This window comes from Malurus melanocephalus, unplaced genomic scaffold, assembly GCF_030028575.1.
Source record: "Malurus melanocephalus ecotype Western Australia unplaced genomic scaffold, MMel_1.1 scaffold_39, whole genome shotgun sequence".
In the NCBI taxonomy this organism is placed as follows: Eukaryota; Metazoa; Chordata; class Aves; order Passeriformes; family Maluridae; genus Malurus; species Malurus melanocephalus.
Genome location: NW_026623271.1, coordinates 1,910,638 through 1,925,803, shown reverse-complemented (window position 1 = coordinate 1,925,803; position 15,166 = coordinate 1,910,638). Strand labels below are relative to the sequence as shown.

General features: G+C 39.3%; 1 protein-coding gene across 2 annotated transcripts in view; it reads left to right on the top strand.

The window, feature by feature from the left end:
- RELN (reelin) overlaps window positions 1-15,166 on the top strand; it is a 270,732-nt gene that overhangs the window by 27,559 nt on the left and 228,007 nt on the right. The gene's annotated exons all lie outside the window — the stretch shown is intronic.

Below are 15,166 nucleotides of genomic sequence, written 5' to 3'. Positions count from 1 at the left end.
CAGCATTAGCAGTGCTCCACACTAGTTCATTTCCTTGCTTAACATGCTTTAAATTATCTTCATTACATTTACTGCTTCATCCTGATCTCTCTGAAGTTAATGGCTAAAGCTCCATTGCTTGTAATGAGGCCCAGCTGCCTGAGAATGCCTCAAATATAATAAAAGGACTGCCAGGCAATTTGCCATGGTCCAAGGTAGGAATCTTGCTTTGATGCAGTGCTTTTCCCTTTTGAAGAGTGCTTCTCTACACTATGAAGCAGAATTCTGGTTGCTGCAAAAAGCAAACTTGCAGTTTAACAGAGAAGAGAACGAGCACAACAATGGTACAGGTTACTACCCTGTTGTGCATCCAAAAATATCGATTCCAAGAGTGTTTTCTTGACTTAAATGGCTGAAATTTTTTGCTGTCTGACTTTCTGAGATGTAATATGTCTCTGTAGCACGTATTTCTCCTTGCCCTTGGATACCTGTGGGAATGCAAATGAGAGGAGGTTGCACACTCTGTCTCATTACAAAGATGAGAGACATGGAACTTGTCCTTGAGTGACAAAGTGGAAGTCTAAAACCAGCATAAATCACATAATATATAATATATATAATATATATAATATGACCTTTTTTTCAAGGGATTTTGGAGGTTGATCTCATCTTGAACTTTGAACAAGTCCTGCAGCTCTACAGTAGTGTGCTCAGAGACACTGCCTAATGATTGCTTGGTTTCGTTTTGACTTTGYTCTTCAAGACTTGAGAAACTGCCAAGTCCTCCCTGTTTTTGACAGCATAATATAAACAGCAAAATGAATATATTGCCCAAACTRCTTTTGTATGTGAGCTCACAGGAAAACTGTGTTTAGTCATGTTTATTTCAGGGTTAGCAATAAGGAAAAATATGTCAGATGTGAAAGAGAAAAAAAAGAAGTCATAAGGAGGCATTACAATGAACTCAAGTAGAGGCAAAGTGTCTCTTTGCTCTCTAGGAAATGGAATAAAACCAGTTCCAACAGGAATGATTTATAATAGAAAACATGGCTCTTGTAGAATGAAAACCTTACTTGGAAAAAAATCTACCACTTTTCTTGACTCTTTTAATTTGGAAAGCAAAATTTTGGAAAAGGGGAGTTTGACTCAAATAAAAGCTTTTTTAAATTTTTTTTCCTTTTGTTTTAAAATTAATTGAACTAAATATGAAATTCACATTTAATTTAATTAAAKATTTAATTGCATTTTCTTGGTATGTATTATCATAAAGTCTGTGATTAGGATCTTACTGCCTTTACTCTATTGGAAGGTTGGATGTATGAATAGACTGTAAAAGTTGAAGCACAGTGAAGTGCCTTTCCTCCCCGAGGTGGAGGGACCACCTGGCACAAAGTGTTTGGAAAGGACATTAAAATGTTGATTTACATAACAATAGGGGTTTTTTTTTTTTGTTTCAGTTTAACAAAATGAACTGAAATATTCAATTCCTAGCTGAAATGATACTGGAGAAGATCAAAGTATTTGATATTCACTGAAAATGACATAGTAAGAATATTGTATCATTTATGAWATTCTAAGCATTTCAGCCTCCTAAAAGCCCTTCATGATTCCATTTTCCCTATTCAAGATAACAATAAATGTTCAAATAATATTGGTCCTGCACAATTCCTGTTTATTGAAGAGGCTTATTTAGCAAAATTGCAAAGTCCAGGTTTCTTAAGATTTTAGGTCGGAGAATGCATTTATCTCTGAACTGATGYGGTTAAAGGTGTACAGAGGTGGATTCCTAAAACACTCTTTGTTGTGTGGTTTTTAAAATGGATTTCACTGCATTCTTGCTGACTTCTGCCTATTCCATCTTTTGAAAGTTCAGCATGCAGTGCATACTGGCTGATGCATAGAACATACTCATACCAGATCCATTTTTCTGTACTCTGCTTATCTGATTCTTCTTACTCATTCTTCTTACTCATATCTGATTTTTCTTACTCATTCTTCTTACTCATATCTGATTCTTTTTACTCATTCTTCTGCAGTCCATTAAGGAATTTTACATACTTCTGTATGCAACACTGAGAGGGTTAGACAAATGTCAGAGTAATTCTTTGAATCATCTGCAGAATTTAAAAGGCAGAAGTGGAAAACATTATAGAATATGGTTTCCCAGATGCATGTTACTTATATTTATTTATCCCTAATTTCTTAGTTGCTAAATTTTTATGCTATATGAAGTGGCACGACTGATTTTATTGGTGAATGGCCATTCCTTTGTGTTTTAACTACTGAATTGAGGGTGAACCAGAGACTTCTGCCATTTTTTCTCAAAATGCTTGACTTCTCAGAGAGCCCAAATTCAAACATCTGCAGTGAAACCAATATGGAGTCTTCCCCTATGCAGAAAGTTTTTCTTATTTTCACTTATTCAAGGCATTGTAGATTAACAGTGATGTTACTTGTTGAGACAGGAGTTGGAGCAGAATTTTAGGTGTTCCTCTATCATATTTAGGCATGTGTTTCTTTTCACTGGTGGCTCAGCATTTTTACCCAAGKGTAGGTATCTGCTGGTGAGAATACCTGGAGTATTTTCTCCTCCTAATTGTTCTGTAGGAAAAGATGTTGGGGTTTATATCTATCACATTGGTGTCACTTCAGCCTTGACCTTAGGAATTCCTGAGAGAAATCTGATAAAAGTGTCTGTCTGATTTTGCACTGGAAGAGGGGCTGAAAGAAGAACTTCACCATTCAGGTGAGATGTTGGCCAGCTGATACATTTACATTAATGACCTGTGTTATTATAGGTGTCTGGTGGTACTGGGGGCTTGTTTGATAACAATATTCATTCAGTGATGTAAAAACATGCCACAGGAGACAGAACGACCAGCTGAGGTCTATGGATTTAACTATTCCCAGGATTATGTTGTGCTTGTCCAGCCAGTGATGTTTGGATCAAATACACTTGATCAACTTTGCCAATTGTTTCTTAAGTTTGATTTCTTGGGAGGGAGCTGTTTGATTTCTTTGTTTCACTCTTAAAATTTTCATTCACAAACTAATGAAGAAAAGCCAGGAAGATAAAAGACTTCTTCACTTTATTTTTTCTTTTTTTTTGGCACAGATCTGCTAGTTATCATGGCTCTTGGCTTCTTGGTTTCTTGCTGAGGACACCAATACAATTTATTCTGGCAATTAGTTTGGTTCTTCTTATCACTAATAACCTCTCCTCTAGGACACTGGCTGTGGTAGTTGCACAGCTTAACCTGTCAGGGGACTGACTTTCCCAGAGTGTAACTGCTTTTTGAGCCTTTTAAAATATATTTACCATTTTAGCCCTTTCCCCCTCCTACAGTAATATGCAGAACATCACCTATTCTGGAGGTACTTCTTAGTAATTGTCTCCTGTGGGACATGAAGACCTCTGTGACACAACAGTGCACAAGCCAGGGATCTGTAGGCTTGCAGCAATCCAAGGCAGGCGGCTGTGGGATTTATTTTCCAGAGAGCCAAGTGCCTCTTTTTGTTCTAACAAGATATGAGTCATAGCAGGGACATGGCTATGAATACTTATCGCTTTCATGGGATGTGCAGAGCAGAAGGAATTTCAGTATGGAAAGAGGACATGAAGTGATTTGTTAAAAATCCGTTATTTGCTTGGGGAATTTGTGCTGGTATTCTCTTGGATAGTTGTGCACATCAGGGACAAGAACGATGCTGTTCCTCTTTTTTTTTATTTTATTTTTAAGAACAGAAAGTTACCACTTGAGAATTTGCTGTATTTATAAAGTATTTAACAAGCAACTAACTGATAATGACAAGTTCAACAGAAGTCACTGTGCTGCAGTGGTATTTTTCTGTGTGTGCATGGTTTGCCTGGTTGCATAATAARAATATTGGAGTCAGACTTTTTTGTGAACATTTAGAGGTAGTAAAGTATCTGTTACCTGTCTAGAAACAGGAATCTAGAAGGAACCTTTTTTTTATCTTCACATCCAGTCCTTTGCCCAAGGAAAACAGAGAGAAGGCACTTTGTGGACTTTCCCCCAGAGCCCTGTCAGATGTTTCACAATCACAACCTGCCACAGTGCCACTGTTCCAGCCCTCTGTCTTTCTTGTTCCRAAATTGACCATTATAAAAAACCTGACACAAAGAGCCAGCAGCTCTTCATAAGTGATGTACCTGCAGCCATTCCCTTCCTGAGGCAGCTGTCAGGTACTTGGGATGCTCAGCCTTTACAAACCACACTGTGAAGAATTGTGCTCTAAAGGATAAGAGTGTGTATTGTATGGCTGTCCCCATCTCTKCCTCTGACCCATTTAGCCACATAACCATAAAGATGAGACAAACAGATGCCACAGAGCTTTAATATTGCTCTACTTTAGGAGCAATAAGCACATTATTTTCATTCTTTTGACTCAATTTTCATTAGGTGTTTATAAATGTYAGAGGACTAGTGAATATTTTTCTTATTTTTTCAGATTCTTTTTCATGTTGTTCTTATTTGAACCTTTAGAAACAAATATTTTTTTATTGATTTGACCTTGCAGTATTAATATATGCTGTTTGGTCAAAGGATTATATTAACATTTGTTACAGCCTAATCATATATATGCCAGAATTCAGTATAAATACTACTTTATATTTAGTATAAACCCTACTATATTTTTGCCATATAAATGCTCATTTGATCCATTCTTTAATGTAAAATATCAATCAATCTCTAAGCTATTTAGCAGTATTGTTCCAGTTTATAGATGGGGGTTGTCTAGATTTTTTTTTAATAGCATTCTCAACCAACTAAATGAGGGACTTTACTTCAGCAGAATTATTTTGTTGCATGAATCATACATACAAAATTAAATCACATTTTTGAACYCTTGTGTCCGTTCCCATAATAATACAGTATGATGTATTTTGGTCCTCTTCCTTCTCTTCATGGCTCTCAGCAACTTTCAGTGTGTTTCAGTCGTCGCTTTTCCATGCTAATTTTCTTTATTTTCTCCCTTCTAATCAGGACTCTTGTGCACTCTTGCCTCCTTGCTCTCCAGGGTCTGTAGTCAACCCTCCCAGAGCTTGGCTTGGTTCTGGACAGGCTGCACTCAGACTCTGCTGCCTGTGCTGGGTGCAACTATTGTACAGAAAGGACTCTGAAATGAGCAGGTTGGGTGAGGAGGATGATGTTCTGCACACTCACACCCAGGCAGATGATTCCCAAGTCTGGTATTAAAAAGATACCTGTGTTTTCCTGGCACATCTGCTGGATGCCCAGTGTGTTTAGACTGAGAAGCACCAGGTGATTTAAGGTCTCTCATTTCTGCAGTCCATTAAGGAGCCTTGTTAAGTTCTGGTTTAACGAAGATAAGCAGAAATATATTAAAATAAATGGAGTCAGAAACTTTATTGCTCACTCTTGTTCATTATCTAAACTGTAAGACTATGCCAGTTTTCACTTGAACTATATCACACAAGAAATCCACTCTGAGGAGGGAGGATTGTGGCTGATGGGGAAGAAGTGTTGTTGTCATGGTTTGATACCTGAAGTTAAAAGCGGTCAAAATGACAATGGGAACTTATTAGGAAGGTAACAGCATCACATAACATGCTGCTCAAGGCAGTAAAAATTAATGCTGTGTTACTGAAAAAATGAAGGTGGTGGCAGGAGGAGGGAACACAAGCAAAAACAATGCAGAATGTGTGGAACAGGATATTGGGAGTGAATTTCAAAATACATCATCTTGATGCTAAGCATGAGTAATAAAAAATCACCACATTGAACCTGAGAAATTATGAAAAAAAGAATGAATACTAGGATAACTGACATATTTTTTACTGCCAGGTGTGCAATACAATGTTATATCCAGATTTCTGTGTTATGGATGCATCTGGTTGCCTCTGCTTGGAAAAACTATAGTAAAACTAGATGATGAGAGGGAGAGGACATCTTCCTCTATAATGGGAAGCTAAAGTAAGTTTCCTCAATTTTGTAAAAGGGATGGTTGAGAGAGTTGTGAAAGTTATCTATAAATGTTGAATTCTGTTGATAAAGCAAATGTTTCACTGATACTGAAAATACAAGAATTCAGAGAAAAGAGAGCTTAAAAATAAAGGAAAAACATTTTCATACTTTATGTAATTAGTGGTGGAGCTCCTTGCCATCTGCAGCTGTTAAAGTGTAAACTGACTGTAGGTTCATTTGATTCCCTTACCCTGGTCATTGATAAAGTTATTAAGAAGGAGTGGCCCCAATACTGAGCTTTAGGAGCACCACTTGCAGCTGGCCACCTCTCCCTGGGCTCAGCCATCCAGCCAGTTTTTCACCCAYTGAACTGTGCACCTTTTCAAGCCATGGGCAGCCAGATGCTTCCTTGTTSTCCAGCATCACTTGAGCTCCTGCATTTCATGATATATGCTTATCATAATTTATGTGTCTATAAGAGGATTTGTATTATTTTAGCCTTAGGTAAACATGTTCTGCAATCTGGTTTTAGATGGCGTGCTTTCTTAGCTAGAATTAAGACAAAAGTTCTTGCAAATGTTTGGATATTACTGAGTTGTGATGAATTCCTAGTAGATAATTATAGTTGCYCTCTTTTCAAGCCAGCCTTCATTTTCTTTTTTAAAAGCTATTGTTAAATGTGTACTGAGAGGTTGTTTGTCTTTTGAGGACAGCAGAATAAAAGGATTTACGAAACTCTTCTGAAAATCCTCACAGTACAGTAATATTCAAACCTTCTAAATAATTTATTGAGACCACAGCCAACAATATGAAATTTTCATGTATGGGTATCAAACAGGCAACCTCACATAAACTTGAAAGGCCTGAAAAATATAGGCTTCAAAACAGTGGTCAATACTCTCAGACTTAGAGTAATAAAAAGGTAATCACAATRATGTTTAATCTGTTTTTAAGAAAAAATTTTATTTTGGCAGATTTCATAGAAGCATGACAGAATTTGAAATAGAAACTTAATCAGGAGAATGGTGTTTGCTGAATAAGAACACAAAACAGTTCCAGCATACACCAGCAGCCAGGCTTGTTTCATGCCCTATGTAGCTGGTGAGGTCTGGGAATGACCATCATCTCTTCCTGTCTGCTCCTGGGACTTTGGAGTAGAGAAATAATATGCTATCACCAATAAAATACATTTCACAATGATTTGAGTCTATCCATAATGTAAATACTGTTAAAGCGAGTTTTACTGGCTGTTGTGTTACACTAATAATTCTCATATTAACAGTATTTTGTTGCCCAGAGGTGCATTTCAGTTAATAATATGATTTGATTAGTGTTTCTTAAGCTAAAACTGTAAATAACTGTCCTCTTCAATCATTGCAGGAAATGGTATTTAGATGTTTATTCTTGTTTTGGCTATGATATACAATTTAATTCAGTGGTTTAATTTTTAGAGAYGCATCTGATGTATATTTTAGTGAAACAGATTTTGTATCATATGCAGGTTATTGTTTTTATTGCTTAAGCTCTATTAATATTATTCAGGCCTCTGTGAATTATCAAATGGAATAACAGACATTTGCTGATACCCTTTGGAGTGTTTAAGTACTACAAGGTCTTGCTAAGTTGCTAAGCATTAGTGATATATTTGGCRTAACACAAGAAAGAAGATAAAGATAGTCATTGTCTCTCATGTCCTCGGGTGACTCTGGGTCCTGGGAAGCCTAATTCCTGTTCAGTTCCCTCTGATGTGAGCAATAGCTGGACATTTTAATAGAAATTGAATAATTAAGTTACTCTGTGTGAATAGCTCTTGGTGGGAATAATCTCAGTTTARCTGTCTTCAGTGTTGACATCTACAGCTGAGCTTTCCAGTCTAAGCTCCCTTTATAGCCAGAGAGGAGAATCAGACATTTCTGGAGTGTGATTCATCTGCTCTGTTTTAAACACCAACATTAGGGTGAGATTTACAGCCTAAATGGGGTGACATAAATAGATGTGATGTTCYCTGGAGGTTTATATAGCAGTAGCACATATTCACTGGGCCACTGACTGAAACCTCCATCTTCTCCTTCCAAGAAGGYTGTCCCAAAAGGAGGAGAGGACGTGCCTCTCTCTGTGCCAGATGGTATTCACTTTTWCCCTTGCAGAATGCAATGCCTGCAGCTAAGGGGCAGTGGTTGGTCCACACAGCCAGTGGAGTTTAAAATATTCTAAACCAATATTTCACTGGGAAATTCAGATTTGAATCCTCTTGCCTAGGTGAGAGCTTTAATTGCCCATCTGTTGGTTACAAGCAGGCTGCTMTGACAGCAGCCAGACTTACCTCTCCTCTGTCAGGTCTCTGTCTCTTGGCTGTGCCAATGTGTTTGGTGATGCCAGCTGGAGCAAAGCACCTCTCTGTTCARCATGGCCAAGTTTCTGGCTTTGAATATGGTCAGAAATGTATTTAAGTTAGGGATTTTGATACCTAGGAAGTCAAGCTCTTGGGTCCCACATTGGAGGTCTGTTCTCACAGGTCTAACCAGTGGGCTCTTTCCTTTTCGTGAGATGGGAGCTATGAAGCATCTTGGACCATGTAAACGATAGTTACCAATCCTTCATAGTTTAGGAATACAGAGATAAACACTTTTTATATTGCTGCTGATGTCATCATAGCTGTCTTGTTATGAACATTCAAAAATATAAGTAATATCTCGGCAAATAGTTCTTTCACAAGGCTGATAGCTACTCTTTGCATCAATGACAAATGATGTCTCTGGATRCCATGTTATGGACATCTTGCCACACATCTGCAATCTATTTTCAGTTCTCTGTTGCTCATTACCAATTTAGGAAAGGATTTGAAAAGCTATAAAGAGACAGAAATTTGATGGAGCATGAGACAGAAGCACTGAAACTATGCTGTAACACAAAGCAAGGCCAGATCAGATTTTTAAGATGTCTTGAACAAAGGTTAAAACTTGTGCATTTTTACTCTCCTCCTTCTGAGAGTAATTGCCAACTGGAATTATTGGTGAGGGCATCACAAATTAGAGATGGTGCTGTTCTGTACACCTTCAAGAAAGGCTCATGGTGCATTATTGTGAATTTAGTGCTTTGGTTGTGGGCTTCAGAAAACCAATACCTAACTGAGAATGCTTTCAGTTGTAAGACTGCACGTCTGTTTACTTAACCGTGCTGAAATTTCTTTTTTTTTTCTGCTTTCTTCCACCTACTTGTGGAAAATCAAAACCAGTATGAGTAAGAATCCTGTGGGTTTTCTGCTTTTGTTGTTGCTGAATGATGCGTAGACCTGTGATTCATACTGTTCTTGTGTGTCTGTCTGGCGTTCATATTTGAAACAGCTGTATAATTATGAATTTCTCGATTTTGTGTTCCTTTGAAAGCAAAGTATGTCTGCGAGCAGTAAAAATTAGTTTGATGTCAACATRTATTTCACTAGTCTTTTAAAAGCTTCTTTTTTAGTAATAAGGTTCTGAGTGAAATTCAGTGTATACACTTCCTGGATTCTGGTAACAATGCATTCTCCACCACTCACAAGTACATTTTCAGCAAACTGTTTGGAATGCATACATGTAAAACTCTACCTTAGTATTTATAGAGTTCTAATCACTSTAGAGTCTTAGCAGCTGCCTTTAARWAAGGCATCAGGGCTTATTCTCTTCTTGCTAGCAATTTAATCTGTAGTTGGCATTTCAGGAGTGGTCTGGTATTTTAGGGATTTGGACTCAGTATTACCTGTGTCCTGACAGCACTACATGCCCAGATGGGTCACTTGTGTTTGGCATTGCGTGAGGGTGGCAGAAAGATTCCATTGCCTTAAAAAAAGGGGACCAACTTAGGAAGGGACAAAGAGCATCTTCCCAGGTTAGAGAGACTGAGGGGAGACCCCATTGCAGTTACAACTTCCTCACGAGAGGCAGCAGAGGGGCAAACACTGGTCTCTTTGCTCTGGTGACCAGGGACAGGAGSTGAGGGAATGGCCTGAAGCTGTGTCAGAGGAGGTTTAGTTTGGATATCAGGAGAAAGTTCTTCATCCAGAAGRTGGTTGGGCACTGGAACAGCTCCTCAGGGAAGTGGTCACAGCACCAGCCTGACAGAGYTCAAGAAGCGTTTGKACAATGCTCTCAGGCACAGGGGCTGACTCTTGGGGATTGTGCTGTGCAGGGCCAGGAGCTGGATTTGRTGATTCTTATGGGTCCCTTCCAACTCAGCAYATTCTGTGAATGCAGTGTGATGTTGACAATCTTTGCTTCATTGATGTTAACCTCCTTTCCCTTTGCTGGATCCTGAAACACTTTCTGAACAGTGCCAGTGCACATCTGACTTGCACAGGCTGGTATATTTTTTTAGGAGTGGAGCAAAAAAAAAAATCCCAAAAACATCACTTCAGTATAAATAATTTATTTCCATTTATTTCCTRAGAGGAAGGTTTCCAGGCATGACTCAGGTGATGATGCAATATTACAGTAYTACATGGAACTGGCTTTGACCTTGAGAAGAGCCTGAAAAAATGCCTGCCAATGCTTTGATGCAACAAAGCCTTGTTTCAGGAAGTYCACYSTCTGTGGTGATCCCATTTCACATAMCAGAATTMTTTTCTGTTTTCTTTAYGGYATACAGAAGTGCAGTTTTACACTGTGGCTATGTCTTGACCCACCTAAACAGTGTGTGGGGCATTGAAGATCTTTGCCTTTATCAATTCCTTCTTGTACTCTGTGATTGCCATCAACAGTGGCTGCAAATTCTCTGGAATTTCTGTTAACATCAGCCCTCTTAGTGACATTTAGCTGGTGCTGAAGAGCAGCCAAAGTAGGTAAGGCCTGTCAGTGGCAGGTGTCTCCTGAGATGATCCCCTTCCACCACCTGCTCTTTTTCTACTTTCACCATTTAGATGCACTGGTTATATTTTGAGTATTTTGAATATCAGTTAAAATACATCTGCCTTTTTGGAGAGTAGATCAGTCCCTCGAGAGAATGTAAGGCAAATTTTATGCARTTACTTACACCGATTAATGGATTTCTATAATGGTATGCAGCATGTGTGGCACGTAACACTGGAAACAGAGAAAATTATGTTCATAAGAATAGCATGAGTTTCTTAGAAATATTTGACTATCACTACATTTCAAACCCCATTCTGTCTTTCCTGTCATGCTGCTACCCCCACCTATGGTATAATTTCAGCAGAATCTTTGCCAGCCTCCTTCTTCCTGACCTTCTTCCTCCTCGAGATGTGTCAGCTCCTGGCATCGCCAGGGGCACTGCTGTTCCTTGTCCCACGGGAGCACCAACTCCATGGCTCTTGCAGAAACTTGTGCAAAATAAAAGGCTGCTCCAGAAAAGGCTGCCTTCCTTCCCAAGGAAATCCCACCAAAGCTTCCCAGAGATGGTGGCATTGGTGGGACAAGGCCAGCCTGTGTGCCCACTAACAGCCTTGTGAGCAAATGAGTACAGCAGGCGGTATGTGCTGAGTGTGTAGGAGTTGCAGTCAGCAGCTCTCCATGATTTTTGGTAGAAAATTGAACTGAGGGCCTCATGGCTCTCAGAAACACATTTTGTGACCACAGCCAGTGTACAGAAAGAAGGGTAGAGCRAAACAGCACCAGAGGATAATTTCCATGGTGTTTGCCACCCCCAATACATTTTTTTTTTTTTCATGGAGCCATTTCCTAGGCTTTTACAAAATAAACTAGAATTATTCACTAATCCATGTACTCCTATCCATGTGTTATGTGGACAGGAATGTTTCATATCTATCATGCAAAYACTGTTCACTGGATTTAGAACATGAGCTAAGTGTACACAGTGTGCTGTTTTTGTGGCTGTTGACCAACGCRTGGGGCTGACCCACTCTTCGTTGTTGGGTTTTATACCTGGTCTCTCTTCCCAGTCACTGTGTGAGTCCCTCATACTGAACCCTRGAAAGGATTCTCAGGCCATAGGTGCAGATCCCATCTCCTGCCTTTCGTCACCTTCTCTTGGCTATTTTCTCAAGCTGTGGTCCCCTCACTCTCATTGGTCCCCATTTTTTCTCCAAAAATTTATCTTCCCCTATTCCCAGTACAGGTTCCAGTCACCACCACTTCCACCCCAGCTCGCTTTTGACCTCAGGTCTACTTTTGTGTCTCCTAAGTTCAAGTTGCTGATAACAGTGTTGGTCACACGTGTGGAGAAACTTCATTTTTGTGACATTTTGCACATTTCTCAGTGTTTTGAGAAGTGGGGTTTTGATGAGTTGATGTTTTCTYATCAGAAGGCTTAGACTTTTGATAAAGATCCTTCTCCTTTCCCTTTCTTTTCAACCAGCAGATATGACTTCCTACTTTAAAACACTGAGAAACTTTCTAGATCAAAACATCATCAGAGATTATATATCCACAAAGCACTTCTGCTCCAACAAAGCAGTATAGCTGGACTGAAWTATGTTTCGTGGGACTTTTTTCAGTCAGCTTTTATTAGTCAGAGAGTGCTCTAAGAGTACTAAGTGAGGACAGAATCTCCAGAAATATTTAGGTACTAAAAATGTAAACGTCTCTGTTGAGCATGTGTGAACTCCGATTTTTTTTAAGGTGTATATATATATATATATATAAAATTTGACCAGAAGAGTTAATGAAAGCAAAGGACAGTGGAATTTTTCATCCAGGGCAACATATTTTCCCCTAACCTCATCTCAGAAATAAATTGTTTTGATGGACATTCTTTCTTCCTTAAGTAATTAAATAAGTCTGAGGCAGACACCAGGAAAAACAAACCAACCCAAGAAGTCCAAGAGGGTAAAAATTGGCAAAGATCTCAAGAACTGAAAATAGAAGGAAGTGTTGAGCAATTCTTAAAGTAGTTACCACCTTTGCCTCTAAAATTTGCAGTGTGATGTTGTCTGATCCGTAGGTTGTTCCAAAACACAGCCCTCGTGCATTTCTTGGGAAGATGTTCTCATCTTCTGGATGAGAACCTCTTACTGGACTATTTCGAAGCAAYTGAGGGTTTCCTGCCTCCATGTGGCCCTTGGGGTGTGTGCTCTCATTGCTGCTGGGAGGGGTGAGAGTGGTGGAGCCGGGGATCCCTGCCTGTCCTGGGGCGCTGGCCAGTGGGGCTGGCACGGGGGCTACACTGGGTGGGGTGACAGGGTCCAGCAAACCCCTGCCCAGTCACTCAGTCCCCGTGACAGCAAGGCCTCCTCACTTYTTCACTCTCCAAATTCTCCTCTCAAAGAGCTCTTATGGACTTTGAAGCAGAATCCGCTCGGGCTCATAGATGACATCTGCTGCTGTGTTGCCTCTTGGGTGCCATGGGGCAGCAGTGGGGCAGTGTCTGAGCYCCCCTTGTGTGCCCAGCCCGGGGTGCTCTGGGCAGCTGTGCCCTTCCAGATGTTTTCAACATCCTAGTGGGTCATGGCATTGGTCCTTGCTTCTGTAGTGCCAGAGATTTGGCATCAASGACGTATGGCATGAGCCAGTGTAAAGGCACAAACAAAGCCTGGTGGAGGGAAAATTCTTGTTGCTTTTGGAAGGGAAATTTGAGTGCCCTCAGTAAMAAACCCCTCAAAAAACCACAGTCCTGTTGCTGGGCTGTGCTTTAGCACAGCTTTCCTGTTCTTGGTCATTATCACTTGGCATAATGCGTGTTTTCTTTCATTTTATGGGAATTTTATGTATTTCACCAGTGTGTAGAAAAAAAAAWCATCACTGAGATGTCATGATTAATTTTTTTTCTCTTGAAGAACTATGAAATTATTCTGAAATGTATGACACGTGTATAATAACAGCCTAGTGCTCTGTTTTTAAAAAATGTGCTAGAGGCGTTGTGCAGTTTCCCAGGGGCTTAATGAGGGAACCATACTGTGTTGGAAATTTTTCAACAATAAAAATTGACCTATTACATGCTTATGTAAAATGAGGGTTGACAGTCACACAAATATGTCCAAAGTCAAATACAGGCATTGTGAAATATCACTTCTTTCCCATGGAGAAACTGGTCACCTGCTCACAGTAGGCTTTTGCATTATATCCTATCCAGTGAAGAATAAGATGCTTCCCCACAGGGAAACAAAATGGCAGCAAAGTGCTGGCCCAGTGCCCTTCTATCAATTCTTTTCACTGGCTCTTTTGCCAAGTCTTCAAAAATAACACATAGGCATACTTTTCAACATATGTTTTGCCTCTTTGTTGGTTTAAAGGCATAAAGGGAAGAAAAGGTCATGTATTATTCACCACTTCATCATCAAATGCAGGAAAAATTYATTGTTTGCTTGTTTGATTTTATTTTACACTCCCTAATACATCTTTCATTTAAAAAAAAAAATCTGAAGTCTTTTGCTGTTCTTTTAATATATATCAGAAATGGCCTCTTCTTAAAAAGTGAACATATGGCTCTGAACCTGCATCTGAATTCAAGGAAGTTTCTATTGCAAAACACTGAAATTTGGAGTCATGGGAACAGAAAAGTTGGATTCAGGRTTTATTCAGTGTACTATTGAATAATCAAAGAAAGGAAAATCATTAAATACAAAGAGTTGAAGAATAAATTAAACATGGTAAATATTGCTCCTCTGCTTAAAATAAATTAARCTGCTGTCAACAGTTTTATGTTTTTTTAAAATATTAAACACCAAGTTTAAGCCAAATGTATACMACAGAGGAAACACTAAATGGCTATTAGGATTCAAGAAAGCCAACTGTTTCTCTGCTGAATGTGTATCTCCAGTGAATGTCCTGGCAGTCACTTTGTAGTRCCTTACTTCAGTTCCCTGGCCAGTCACTGGCTCATGGTGTCCCCAGCAAGAGAGAGAAATACAGGGAGGCAAAATGTGATTTGGGGAGTGATCAGAGTTTATCAGCAATCCCTGACAARCACCATTGTCTCTGTGTTAAGGGAATGGAAAGGACTGAGGTGTGAAAGCAGAATGGTGACTGAAGTCTGGGTGCATTCTCAGTGTACAAGTCTACAAGACATAAGGCTCTTCTTCAGCAGGGAGAACTTTTTGTGTGGATCTCCTTGTAGGTTCTTTGCTCTTCATAATGCAACTTTAAAAAGAAAAAAAAAACTCACACGTAGGCCACAGATTTGCAATGCCATTTATCCATATTTAATTAAGTTGGATATAGTTTGTAGTGAAAGGATGATGACAGACAGACAATGCTGAAACAAAAAAAAAGAGAAAAATTACATCAAAAAGACWGGGAGGCCCTGCAGAGAGACTTCAGATGATTGGTGATTGTCCAGTCCTCTAA